The 15,372-nt window shown below is 29.6% G+C and overlaps 1 protein-coding gene across 3 annotated transcripts in view; it reads left to right on the top strand.

Annotated features, from left to right (window-relative positions):
• LOC129916576 (uncharacterized) overlaps positions 1-15,372 on the top strand; it is a 118,374-nt gene continuing 103,002 nt past the window's right edge. For 2 of the 3 annotated variants that reach the window (XM_055996594.1, XM_055996596.1), the window contains exon 1: positions 14-957. The gene's annotated coding sequence lies outside the window, so the exon portion shown is untranslated. Of the gene's footprint in view, positions 958-15,372 lie in introns of all 3 variants that reach the window. The other variant, XM_055996595.1, reaches the window with a different exon arrangement.

Raw genomic sequence — 15,372 nt, forward strand, 5'->3', positions numbered from 1 at the left:
TATGCCCCCCATTGCATTCAGTCATATTGAGAGAGTTTCGAACGTCGGACGGAATTACGGTATTATTCTTCACTATACTATTTTTTTTTCTTCGGTCGTGTGGGTGCGGGTTTCATTACTGCTCTCACTCCTGTTCTGCCAACTGTTATAATCAGCTTCCTGTTGGCCCACTTTTTGGCAACGCCTCTTGGTTTTCATATAAATCCTTTATAAAAATTTATATCTCTAATTGCTTTGTGATGTTTATGTATAAATTCAATTAAATATAATATTTATTATTACAAATTTTAATTGTGATTTTTATTCTGTCTCTGTATTGTGTAGATTCAACAGAATCCAGTGTTATAAAAATTTATAATACTACGTACCGCAGTCTTTTTTTTTTTGAATTCATTTTCTGAGAAAATGTGCTAAAAATACAAAATACCTAATTAGTTTTTCTGCAATTCTGTTTATAATTTAAGCAAAAATAAAATTTGCTATATCCCCACAATCTTCGCTCTCCGAAGCCGCTAAATAATATTTTTATAATTTTGTTTTTTTTTTTTTTATTTTATTATATCTGTTTTGTAATCAAAATTTTGAACCATAATTTTGTTTATACACAAAATTTAAATTCCCGCTAAATGCTCTTTTTGGATATTGTGTGAATATCTTATACCGCCGCTATAAGACCCCTATAGTAGTGTATATGTGTTGGAGATATATAAATATAATCCAGAAATTAGTACCTACCTTAATAAAGTGAATTACCTACAATGTAGCTTTACTCTTGTTCATCATACTCAACTCATGTTATACAGTTTTTTTTTTTTGTATTTATATTTAGCTATCGTGTAATTAAATATAGTGAATTTTTAAGCAAAAAATTAACGTATTGATATTTCGAGTTCGAAACAAGACGAAGTTTATTGTGTACCATGTGTACTAATTAAAAGGAATAACTTAACACAGACGGTGAGTGTGTGGATATCAACAAATTGTTTATTTTTATTTATTCATTTTTTTTTTTGACAAACCAGTTTAAATGACTTTGGATCTTTATAAGCGAATTAGTCATGTTTTTTTTTGCAAAGCATGAGAGGTTTTATGGTCCACTTGAAGAAAAAAATGATAAAAAGAACTAGCATAATATAGTGAAAACAATAAAAATCAGGTTCTCAAAGCTATACGATAGTAAAAAAAAAAAAATTAATAGATACGACATACGAGTAACTTTTGACAAAGAAAAACTTATGAATAAATGATTCATTTTGATAAAATAGGAGATCCCCAAAAAAAAGAATAGATAATCGTAATAATATAGACAAATTGGTTATGGGTTCATTCATGTAACCATATCTGTCAAAATATTATATGTTGTATTAATTTGTATAGATTAATTAGCCAGAATAATTAAAAAAAGTCTACCATCAGCAAAGTTTAGTTGTTATTGAATGAAGGCTTCTAATGATCATTATGATTATAAGCAAATTAAAACCTACTTTGATGTGTGAAGCATGCAATTATTTTATAGGTGGAGTTTATTTGAGTTGGTTAAGTTTTAAGTGGCTTTGAATGTTACATAGATATAAGATACCTACGATAGCACGATTTTTATTTATGTAAGTTATCAGAATATACTTCAAGATGATTACCTAATTTTTAGATACAGTTGAAGACACTTAAATTCACATGACCTAAAAAACAATCGCCATTTAAAGAAATACCTACTGACTTTCTGAGATGAATTCGAATAGCAAAAAATAAACTCTCATAACCTCCTCCATGACAATGTACAAGTTGGTTACGGTACCTACCGTTAAATAACAACGACCAAAATAATGTCGAGTTTCAAAATTTGGCCTTATCTTTACGAATTAGGGGTCGAATCACGGCATACGTTCGTCAACGTATTGCCGCTACCTGTCCTTATCTTTTTCTACTGCTTAAATAGAGACAGCAATAGTCAAAACGTTCACGTATGATCGTAATCGATCAGATTGGCAGATTGGGATACTTATCAGAGACTGGGCTATCCTTTTCCAAAATTGCTAACAAAATTTTCAGCTTGACATCATAATAATTGGACTATTTATATTCCAAATCTAATATACCCTTGATTCGGAAGAAAAATGGAATAATCACACTCTTTTTGACTGGAGTTCAGTTTTTCCTTCGAAATTTCAACAAAGGAGAATGGGCATATTGGACGTTTGGCGGCCAGTAATGAAATTGGTATCAAATGAAAGAACTATAACGTAGGAAAAATTTTTACTATAGCCGTTTCGTTGTATTGCATTTGGAATGGAAGATATTGCAATATTAGTGTTGTTAATGCATCGAGCAATATGCGAAGGGCAAATTGAATTACTATTTTAATTAAATTATGAAATAAGGTTTTATGTCATTTTTTCTATGATTTAAAACCTCAATCTTGAATATCCGACCAATGGAACTCAAAATATAAGCTTTTTTAAGCCAACCACTTAAAGATTTTGTTTTTGAGTTTTCAAAAGGAAAAAAACAAATACAAAATTGAGAAAAAAGTCTTAAAATAGACTCGAAATTGATGTTTCAAAAAGCCAATATTTTGAGTTCTATTGGTTGAATATCCAAGATAAAGGTCTTCAGGCTCAGGGAAAATGACAGATTATCATATGTTGAACTTAAAATACATGTTCAATTTTAAACATTTTATCGGTTTGTGAAGAACGTTAGAAGGATAAAACTTCTGCACAATGTATGTAAGACTTAACTACATCAAAAAATAACAAAATTGTTCTTGGCCGCGGAACGTCCAAGTTCCATACAAAATTGCTTTGAAAGAATTTTAAGGAAATCGGGTCTTAATGTAAAAAAAACTTTCGAATGAATTTGTTTTGGGGATTTTTGGGTTATTTGATCGCTCAAGACAATTATTTGTTTGATAAAAAAAATTCTGCAAAAACTTTTCATCTTGCGATAACGAAAATTTGATGAAGATATCACATTTTTGAACAGTTGAATTAAGTTACATGCCATACTATCACTTATTTTTACTTGCCCTATAGGGCAAGTTTTGGTTTCGTGTCAAAAAAAAAATTCGAGGTTTTAATCAAAACTAACATTACGATAATGGAAAAGTACGAAAAAGTGGTTTTCGTCATGACGTCCGTCGGTCTGTGCGTCTGTGCGTCGTCAAAAAAAGGTGTACAAATAGCTGCAGCCTAAACGGTTGGACGAATTTTTGTTGAAATTTGGTACAGATGGTTTTTTTGTAATTTCCAAGGTTCATTTTTTTTTTGTTTTTTAATATCTCGCTTAGAACATGTACCTCCCATACAAAGTGTTGGAGGTATTGCAATTTTCTATTCAAGTAATATTTTTTGGAGCTCTAAGATAATAGGTATATAATTTTTTTTTTCAAGAAACCTATTTACTTGCTTGGGGCCCCTGTTTACTATCAATCTTATTTATTTGTTTGGGCCCTTGAAAGTAAGGATGACAGAATTTTAATTGGCAGTAAATCTTTTTTCATCGTTATTTTCTTTATGCTAACAACTTTCTTCCTCGCATAATCTCCTTTGGGGCCCTGAGAATGCAGGTCGCAGTTGTTGGTCGCTTAGAAAATATTTAAATGCATTTGTTTTTATTAGGTACCTATATTATATTGGTGCAACTATGAACAGATTAGAAGGGTATAAGCAAATAATTCGACAAAATTCAAATATGTAAGTACCTACTGAAATTTTCGGAAATAATTCTTGAAAAAACACTCTTATTTGTTATTGACAGTGGACAGGTTCAGAAAGGTTGGAGTCTAAAATGTAAGTCAAAACTCTCGTTTTTGATTAGTTTCCTACCTAATTTGTTTTACTCGGTAGGTAACTAAATTGCCGTTATGAAAGTAACGTTGACCGAAAATCTAGTCCCTGAACGTGCCCCAGTGTCTTTTCTTATAAATGTCAGAATTCCATCAGTAATTATCCGCGAAAATATCAAAGACCACCCGCAATTTAAGCTAAATGTTCTCTCTATAGTAAATGAGAAGTTGGTGGATTGCCACGAATATAGAAATCCCTAAACTGGTTTCCTGTTAAAAAAAAGCAGTAAGTGGAAAACATTTGTGTGAGTTGAAGAACGATAAATAAATTATAATTTATGTAACTGCTTTTCAGGCCCAAATTATATAGCAAATTTGTGTTTTAAGGAATTAGTTTTTCATAAATTAATTTAAATTAAAACATGGTGCCAATCCTAACCACTACAGGACATGAATAATCAATTAATTACCTTAACAAGGTTTTTACCAGACTAAATTGAGATTTATCGATCAGCATAGTGGGGTCAATGAAAATCTATCAGGTAATTAAGGTGGAAATCGATGAGGGGTCGCTGCCCTAATTGTGGCAATGTTTCTAGAAATACAAAGTTCAAGCTCAATGAATATTATTGTAAACAAACTTAGATATGTATTTATTTATTATTCAAATAAGAAATTGCGCAATTAGTTTAATATCATGTTTTTTAACACACGAACAACAACCGCTACACAGCAAAAACTTTAAAAGCGATGCAAGGCTACCATATTGTCATTCATTTAAGATCTCTCGTATTCAATAGAGTCTTCAGTTGTTGAGTTTAATAATGTGTTCGCCGTTTGTAAACCCTGCCCCTATTCGCATTTTGCATGAGTATATGTAGGTACTTAAAGTTTTTATTCACGTCGTCGTTGTCGTCTCCGGAATAGTGTTGTCTCTAATAATAACGTAACGCGGCAACAACCAGAAACTAGTAAGCAAAAAATGCAAGGCCGTACCTTTTAAATATTAATTGAATAATATTTATTTATCAATGAATCTTGAGTCGATCGCTTATTGCTTGATTATCGATATAATGAATCGTCAGCTGAAAAAAAAGTTCAAAAATTGTTACAGTAATTCTTCTTATTATTTAAAATTTTTGTTAATAAAAGATAATAATAAACTTCAAGGGATTTAGTTAATTTCTTCTAATAAGATGCATTTATTGAAAACAGTTTTAAAAAAAATTAAGCTGCTTGAAAAAAAATTACAATTGTGTAACTCCAGGGGAATTTTGTTCCCTAGGAAAATTATTTTCCCTAGGAATTTTTGGTGCGATTGTAAACTATATCGATTGTTCCAGGGAACAAAAAATCCTATGAAATGACAGCTTATTTTCCCTGGAAAATTGATGCCCAATAACAACAAATTTCAAGGGAAACTTTTCATGATTATTTTCGTTACCATGTTAAAAATATGGGAAACATTCTCAGCGAACTTTTTTTTCACGATAGCCCCTATTATATAAAAGGTGTGTGACCGGGCGATATACTTTTCTGCTGTTGCTATCATTTATCGAGTCATAAAATTTACATAAAATTTTGTTCTTAAAATTACTGTCAATTGTCAAACACCAAAGATGGTAGGTACTAGACGAATGTTCTCCGAAATGGTGTAGACTAAAGTGGTCTAAAAATAGTATCAATTTGAATGATACATTGTTTTGTTAGGGTCTTAAGGGTCTTGCTAAACTATATCTTTAAGTAGCTTATTTATACTACTCACAATCTGCATCCCACAAACATCGCCTTCTCGTCTCGAACTCATGAATGAATTGCAAAATTTATTCGTGCCTCCAATTTTGTACGATCTTTTTTTTTGTAGAACTTCTTTTGACTTAAGTAACTCCTTTTGCATTCACTCTCGTAGTTAAGAAAAAAAAAATTTTTTTGTAATCAACCATTCATTTGAAAATACGAAAAATTGTGTTCTTAGACGAGTTCATACGATTGCAAGCAGTTGGACAAATTTTTTGAGAAAAAATTGGCTACGCATGCCAATTTTTTTGCTGAAACTTTTGATAAATAAAATTTGATGTTTACATGGTCAATAAAAAATTGAACAAAATTTGTTGCGAAAAACCGTCCAATATTGGAAGATCTTCCAATCGTGTATACTTAGCTTAGGCCTAATAACAACACATTTTTATAATTTTTAAAAATATTTCACAAAAAAAAAAGATTTTTTCGAAATTTCATAAGGAAATTGGATATTTTTGTTAAATAATAAAAGTTATATTTTTTAATATTACTTAATATGAAATTTAAAAAAATCTAGACACAGAGAAAAAAAATCATGTGTGCAATTCACACGTGGTAGAAGTGAAACCTTAAAAAATCATAACTTTTTTGTCTTTTATCACCTTTAAATCCATTTTTGTTATGACAACTTATAATGAATTTTAAATCATCTGAAAGCTTATGTTTCAGTTCAAAATATTTATATGGCTTGTCTATACAACATCATACAACATCTACAAAAGGAGCTAGAATTTTTTGAACCCAATCTGTTTTCATCAAAAAAGCAAAAAAATCAATCTTTTTTCTCTTCTAACACCATTAAATTCATTTTTTTTAAATGACACCAATAAAAAATCTGAAAGCTTATTATTTCACCTTTTATAAGACTCTTCAATCGTATTCCTACGATGCGATGCCTGCACAAAAAGTAAGCATTTCTTAAAGCCAACCATGTCGAAATTTCAAACTTAGATTACGGTACTGTCTACAATGGTGGCTGGTCATCGGCAACAGATCTCCACAGGTGTTTTGAAGTATTTTTCAATTTTTTAAATTTAAGTAACTTGTAGAGCACGTACCGTTATGTGTTATATATCAAATAAAAGGTTATGTTATCAGCATGCGTATTAAAGTTTGTATGTGCACTAGATCAAAAGATATGACGTGTGTTGAAAATAGTTATTTGTGACTATATTAACAGTCAATCGAAGTATATTCCAAATTAACTATTAAATAGTCAATTTTAACTATTAAAATAGTTATTTGTGACTATTTAAATAGTCAGATGGGGGGAGGGGCTATATACAATGCATTTTTTTTACAGGAAGAGGGGGATGATATATGCATGCATAGAAATTAAATATTTTTTTTTTTTTAATTTAGAATCGTTTTTTTAAACAATGTTACAAAAGTAATGGTTCGAACGAAATATGCTGATAGGCCAAAATAAGGGCTCGTGGAATTTGGCAGCTTGGATACACTGCCTGTTCATATTAATAAAGTTAATAAATTTGAACAATAATTATTTTTATTTGGAGCAACACCCTGAAAACAATTATATGATTTGACATATTTCCTCGAAAATAGAGACTTGTTTAAAAAGAATTAAACGAACAACAAGTTTAATTCTTTTTAAACAAAAGTCTCCATTTTTGTACCCACATGACTTGAAACTTGTACTCGCACTGGTACACTTCGACATCTTGTCATCTGTAACTATATGAAATCTTTTTTTTTCTCTAACTATACAAAATAGTAACTTTAAAATAAGTTAAAAATGGCTATTTTAACAGTTACGTAATTACTAGGGCATAGTTAATTTAAACTATTTCAATATTCATTTTTAACTATTTTGTTTTGGCATGTGACTTATAATTACGGTGACCATCCGTCCCGGTTTACCCGGGACTGTCCCGTATTTCTACAGCTTGTCCCGGGTTTTTATTTAGGAAACCCGGGACGTATAAGTGTCCCGTATTTTGTAATTTGTCCCGTGATTGTCCCGTATTTGGACATTCTCTGATTTTTGTATTCAATATTTTAAATTAAATTTTTTCTACTTTTTCGGATAAAGCATTACGCCAGTACGCTGCTGAAGCGAAACGAAAATTTTTGTAAGACTCCAAAGTCAAAAAACGATTGAAAAATCTCCATATATTCGAGCACAGGTAAGAATTTCGTTACCTTTGCTGCGTATTGTGCAACGAAAAGCTTAATTTTGTGCTGGTTTTGTATGAAAATTTTCGTTTCGCCTCTAGTCTAGGCTTTAGTTTTTTTTAAATGGTCGTCCATTATTTAGTTCCAGCTTCTTTGTGAGGTTGCTACACCAAGTAAAATATTTGGGAATAAAGAACAACATATGGAAGAGCAAAGAACCCAGATAAGTTTCAAAACTTTTAAGAAAATGTTAAAAGTTTTGTCATACATTAAAATGATAAAAAACAGCTCTCCCGATTTTGATTAAAAAAATATTTTTTTTTTTAAGTTATTAACAGACATTCTTAGCTGCGTTCCTTTGGAAATTTTTATCTACTGCTTAGTACTTAAAGCTACTTTGAACTACTTTTTCAGTATAGCAAAAGTAGTTCAAAGTAGTTTTAAGTACTAAGCAGTAGATAAATATTTCCAAAGGAACGCAGCTATTATAAAACCATTTTCTACATTTCTAATTTCGTAAACGACTTAAATGATTTCAACAAAAACACTCCCATAAAATCGTTTAGAAAATCTTGATATCAAAATAAGGAAAATTACGAAAACTTATTTAAAAAAATTTAATTTTTTTTTTTTGAAAAAATCAATATTTTCAAAACGATCCAAAGAATTTTGTATCTGTCCCGGGTTTCGCTTCCAGAAATATGGTCTCCGTACTTATAATAGTCATTTTTGACTATTTTGTAACTATTTTCTGTTCAAAAATAGTTATTCGCTCACATTTCACTGAATTCTATAAAATGACTATGCAGTTAGTTACAAAGTACAAAGTAACTATTCTTTTGTCCCTGAGTGTAATTAAATTACCTATATATTATGCTCCTTACTTTTTGTTATACAAAATTGTTATATTTGATCTACTTTGACCATAACGGCAAGTATAGGTACTACGTGCCAAGTCGTGCATTTTATTTTATCATATTTCTATTTTACGGCCAAAAATTTGTTTTAATATTTATTGCTATTTTCAACTCAAGTTTTAAGGAACAAAAAAAAAAAAAAATAACCAAAACTTGTATATGTAGCAAATTTAAAAGTAAACATAAGATAGCAACTTTATAATAATTTTGGCCTACATATTTTTTTGTATCCACTCAACAAATAGAGGTATGTTTTCATTTAGGTATACCAAAAAAAAACCAACCTCCTTTTGATTACGGCCTTGTCTATATGTGATATATCTTGCCAACATCTAATTTAATATGTGTGTGACATACGAACAGACATTAGGTAGGCAAATGGCATAGGAATAAGACACATAGCACACAATATTTAAAAATAAATTTTGTCATAGACTAAAACAAAAGCGAAAGAAAAAATAAAAAAAAGTTGAAACGTTAACAACAAGGGGAGACACTCTTATCGTACCGCAAAGCTGTGTTTATATATATTTACGTATGTACATAAAATATGTACATATACATTTATATACTACGTTCACTAAATCTAAATTTTTTAAAGTAAAGATATAAAAGGGATAGGATAGATGTTGCGAATGAGTTAAGCGGGTGTAGATGTATAAATGCCCCGTCAGGAAATAAGTTGTTGGAGTATAAAGTTATTTATTTGGAAATGGGAGCCTCAAATGAATAGAGAAGCAGTTTCTGGAAAAAAAATGTGTTGTGGTTTTGCCAACAAGTGCAGACAATTTATTAATATATTCTTTTTTAATTTTAAAAGTTTTTAATAGGTTTGGGGGTCAAACACATCTCTTCTCTTTACAATGAACTTTTCTTTAACTATACCAAAAAAAAACATTTTTTTTAAATTAATATGTAAACAAATTCGAAAAAAGTTGAACTTTTTATTGCAGCTGAGGAAAGACTTATTTATTTAATGATTAAAGTTAATTATCTAATGAGATTAGTTTTTTTTTTTTTTTTTAAATATTTATTATTCTGAAGCGGCTTCTAGAGGATACAACCAAAAATTGTAGTTCCAAATTTGTAGCTAGCAAGTCACTGTTCAACGACTTCTGCAATGTGGACAGCGGAATAAAACACGCATCTTTTTAGGTATTTTAAGTGACCATTAATACCTTATCGTTAGCCCCCCCCCCCCCCAGCCTTAGGAAAAGAATAAATCCTGTATTTATTCTGTTCTTCAAACTTATTCATTTTTCACCCTCTGTAACTTCGACAGCCAAATTTTGTTTGTTTGTTTTTTTTTCGAATAAGAAGATATGATTACGTCTAAAGATTCCATATTCACCAAAAAGTCTTTTTCGGACAGAAATTGTATTCATTCTGTTCCTACAACTGATGATTCACTTGCCAGAAATTTGGTACCCAGACATTTACGAAATCACCGAATACCTTAAATATCTATTCTTCATGGCAAATTAAAATAAAAAATTAGGCCAACATGTAAAAAGTCACCTCAATTTAGTTAGGTTCGAGGCAGGTTGACTTTGACAGTGGCGTTTGGCATTTTGGCAAGTTTTCAATGTACCAAATTTGTGATTAGTCATTAGTACAAGAATGTGCAGTGGTTTTTGAAAAATAAGTAAATTCTAGCAATAGGAAATTATTAAGTATAAACTAGTTTTGATATGCACAAAATGTGGATAGAAAAAGTTCATACACCAATTTCATTCGGAAATGTAGTAGGTATTCAAATTTTGAAAAAAAAAAAACAATCAAAAACATGATTTTTCTTCGATTATTTTTTTAAATATTTGAATTTTGTTTTTTTTTTTTTGAAAAATCAATTTTTTGAAAATCAAAATTTGTTTTTATGTGTCGATTGATATTTTTTACTGGCGTACCAATTTTTTTTTCAAATTTTTTAAATAGGTATATTTATAAAAACAATTACAAAAAAAATTAAAACAAATTAAAAAAAAGAAACAAATTGAAAATAAAAAAAAACAATTTATATAGTATTTTTTGAGTTTTTGATAAATTTCTTTAAAAATAAAATTAAAAATATTCTTTAACGAATTAAAAAAAAACTTTATTATTTTAAGAAACTTTTACCATAGGAGCAATTTATTTCGTAGATACTAACTTGTGTAGATACATGCCTTTTAAAATTTAGTATGTTCAAGCCATAATTCGACATAACCGCTGTGTAAGTAATATAGATAGGTAGAGATTTGCCAAAAAGTAAATTTTCATTCTGATACAAACGCCGGAATCGAAGTATAGTTTCAAAAATATATCCTCGTCCTCGATAAACATAAAGCCCTGCCAGTTCTGCCAGACGTTTAACTACATAATATCTTTGAAATTAGCTAATAAATTGTAGAAATATACCTTTACTACCTTGCATCAATGAACATTTTTTCCGGATTATAACAAAAATAAATACAATTTTTTAACCACCTCTATGCTCCCCAAAACAAAAACCAAACTCACACAATCAAACAATTTTATGTGTTCCATGTAAAACCTAATACCAGCAGTATTTCGAAGAAAGACAATAAGATCGTGTATGGAGATGGGGAGCAATTTTCCCAAGAGATAAAAATATTTGTTTCATAGTGAAACAACGTGCGATGGTTGAGAGCCATAATAAATTTTGACAGTCAGTTTACTTTTTAGATCGACACTTTTTTTCTACCTCTTCGGAAATTTCATTCAATATTTTTTTCTATTCGTGTGGCTTGTGTCATGTCAAGCGATTGGACAAAAAAAAACATTGTGTGTGTGGGCCCACGCACTTCGACAGAAAAAAAATGACAAAAAAAAACTATTCGTTTAAAAATAAACTACATTTTTTTAGGGCAGAAAATTGATGCATTCATATACACATGGTTATCAAAAGATACTTTGATTGATACGCTTGGGTCTCTCTCTTCACAGCGCATTACGTAAGAAAGAAGTCTCCCCAATTTGTGTATAGTTTTTCTTCGCTTTTCAAAATGACCCAATTCTTTATACCATTTCCGCTTATTTGAATTAATATTATGTTCAATTTAGAAATCTTGTTTTAGTAAAATGTATGTACTTTTTACATTAATACATTAAAATGTTTGTACAATTAAACAGATGATTTTGGCTTATCTCAATTTTAATTCGAAAGCATATGCATTAGGCATTTAACTCAAACTTATTAATTAATGCATCATGAATGGATTCAAAGAATTTTATTTATATGTGAAGTGTTTATTATTAAAAGTGATGAACACTTAATTGTTTTTCGCGTTTTAAAATGAATTAAATATTACAATAATAATGTCTTTTTAGTTAGAATTATCGAAGTATGGGTAACCAAAAATAAATAAAATCCAAAGATCTAGTTTATTTTATAGATCAGTCAAAATAGAATTTTAAAATCGCATTTTTGACGAGACAAACATTTCTTTCATGGAATGTGTTCTGGTAGAGTTTTTCGAGATTTTCAAATAAGAATACAAATATTCTCATATTTTCCATATAAATTCATACTTTGCTAACTTAAACTTCGTTTTGCTCAAAAAATTCAATTTGAATTTTCTCGAATTTTCTTTTTTCAAAAAAATTTGTTATTTTTTTAATGTTGTTTTCGATTGGCTCTCCGGAAGCGTCCGGAAGCCTTCTAAAAGTGTTTTATTCGCACGAATATGACAGACAGAACCCTTCTCAGAATAAAAATTCTCTCCTTGATTTCAAAACAGAATTCACTCAAAATCACTAATATTTAAATAAATTGAACGTCAAACCAAATTTCCTAGTAGAAAAGCAAACAATTTTTATTTGATTATTCACCAATACAAATATAAAATTTCAGAATTGAGTAGAAGCGATTCAAAGTGTTTTATTGGATTTCAGAATGAGTGAATCCTTGAGTGAAACCAATCGAAAACGACATAAGTCTCGGGAAATTCGTCGGAAAAAGGGGTATTTAATTAAAATAAGTCGAAAAATTCAAAAATAAAAATGACAAAATAAATTTTTTTTGGATCCGATTTTTATACTAACAGTTTTAGGCATTTTCTGTTAAATGCTCTGCTTACTTGAAAGCAAGTTAACAAAACATTAATTGTTTCTAAAAATAGAGCACTTTATTTAATTTGGTGGTACTTACTAGCACTTAATTAACATTTAAAGATCCAATAACATAACTTATGTTCTGCTCACTTTGCTCTGATAACTTTTAATAGACATAACAGACTTGTCTATTCGGCATGTTGATTTGAGGGTTGATGTAAGAGACTATAGCGCTTGCTTCACAAAATGTAGCTACATTAGGGTGGGCCAAAAAAAATCGAAATTCTTTTTTTTGATTTGGTACTCCGAAAAATCGATTGCTAGACACCTCTAGAATATACACACCAAATATGAACTCTTTATATTTATGGGAAGGTACTCCGCTTTGCAATTTTCCATTTTTACATCAAGCTTCTACTAAAAAAAAATAATTTTTTTATTAATTGACTTTTTCGCAAATTTCTTTTCATATTCTTGTAGGAAATTGAACGCTCCACAAAAAAAGCACTTACTATTTTTTCGTTTATCTAACCGTTGAATAGATATTTGAGGTCCAAAAATCGAGAAAATCTTTAAAAATTCGTTTTTTGTTCTTAATTTTGTAACAAATTAAAAAATTATAATAATCAAACGCGCAAAACATATTCTTGTTGGAAATTGATTGCTCCACAAAACAGGTCTTGTTAACTTTTTTCATTAATCAAACCATTCTAAAGATATTCGAGGTCAAAGTTAAAAAAAATATAAAAACATTTTATATTTTTAAAAAATTTCCAATTCACTGAAACTTCATTATTTTCAAATTTGAAAGATATATTCTTGTAGGGGCTTAAACGTTCTACAAAAAATTCCTTGGCATAAAATTGGTAGCTAACTTGAAAGAATTTTAATGTTCAAAAATAGTCACTTGATTTTGATTGTTTTTAGAAGAGTCATTAGCTATTTATTGCCAGAATAAATTAAATTTGAATGCTGTTTGAAGAAACAAAAACATACAGACCATGTGAAAGCCCAGTACAAAAGAAACCTTTGGCCTGAGACTTCCATACTCCTTTAAAAGCTCAATTTTAACCAGGAAGAGCCGAAGAAGATCAGATAGTGGAGGACTCAGTCGTGTGTTCAAAAAAATATTTAAGTTAAAGTTTTTGACTTTAATATGTTTGATTTTGAATTTAAAAATTTTGAAGGCCCTTTTCAAGACATCAAGAAGTATTGAATTTTATAATAATGCGCAGCAAAAAATAAGTTTTAAAATCTTCTACGTTTTTGGCGACAATGGCAAGGTTTTGAGTCTATACATTTAACAAATATGAACAAGGAAATCATACATTTGCGAAATATCATTCAGCTGAAAACTTTCTAAATTTTATTTTCAAATCGCATTAGGTACAGTGTCAATAAAAACTAGTTGTTAACGTATTTCTAGTGGTTTTTGTATTGACCATAAAGAAAATTACCCTTTCGCAAAAAAAAAAATTGAGTTTATTAAAGTTCATGCAAAATAGCAAAATAATAAAAATATTCTACCACACACATACAAACCACTATTACAAATAATACTATAAAGGTACTAAATGGTTGCCAAAATCAAATCAAACAATAATTTCGTAAAAATATATGTATATGTAGTTACGCGCAAGTTTCCCGCCCTAAAATTTCTATTTTCGTTTCATACACTTTAACGATTTTGAAGCAAATATCTCGCGGTGAACGCCTGAACAGTGATGTAAGAAATATTGTTTATGCCACGCAAGAGAATATGTTTATTTCTAGGTTCAGTTCAGTGTTAGATACACCTACGTGTTGTCGGTTTATCCCAAGTGGAACTATTCGATACAGTTAAGTCTTCTTGGTCGATGCGAGGTGGGTAGACTTTGGATTGGGCTTTTTGTTGTCTTTTCATACAAAATTATTCAAGGCCACACAATTCATATACAAACTTATTCCTCTCTGTTTTTGTTTGCTTTGTTTTTATTTACATTTGTGTTATTGAACTACTGGGAGGATATTGTAGGCATTTCCTGTGTAAGCTTATATACGTGGGTTTTTAATCAGATATCAATGTTTACGATTATTTTTTTTTTCATACAGATGGGCAAAATAACATTTTATTGTGTTTTTTAAGGAGTTCACAACTATTTTTTTTTTGAAGTGAAAACTTCTTTAGTAGCTGCGTTCCTTTGGAAATATTTATCTACTTTTTAGTACTTAAAACTACTTTGATCTACTTTGCTATACTGAAAAAGTAGTTCAAAGCAGCTTTAAGTACTAAAAAGTAGATAAATATTTCCAAAGGAACGCAGCTAGTATCGTAGTGATTTGAAACAAGGTGAAACGAAAAAGCGACACGAAAAATCAATTGATCATAACTTTTTTTCTTTTAATAGATAGATGAATGAAATTTATACAGTAGATAGGTAATTAAATAAATTATGATTGTGCAAAATTCTGAGATAACGGTGAAAAGATGTTCTTTTTCTAAACACGTTATATCTTTTGATCTAGAGCACATAACAAATTTATTTAAATTTAATACGCATGCTTATAATATTACCTTTCATTTAATATATCACACATAACGGTACGTGCTCTACAAGTTATATAATCTTTAATTGAAAAACTTGAAAAATACCTCAAAACACCTTTGAAGATTTGTTGCCGATGACCAGCGAGCAGTAGAGG

The sequence above is a fragment of the Episyrphus balteatus genome, chromosome 3, assembly GCF_945859705.1.
Source record: "Episyrphus balteatus chromosome 3, idEpiBalt1.1, whole genome shotgun sequence".
Classification (NCBI taxonomy): Eukaryota; Metazoa; Arthropoda; class Insecta; order Diptera; family Syrphidae; genus Episyrphus; species Episyrphus balteatus.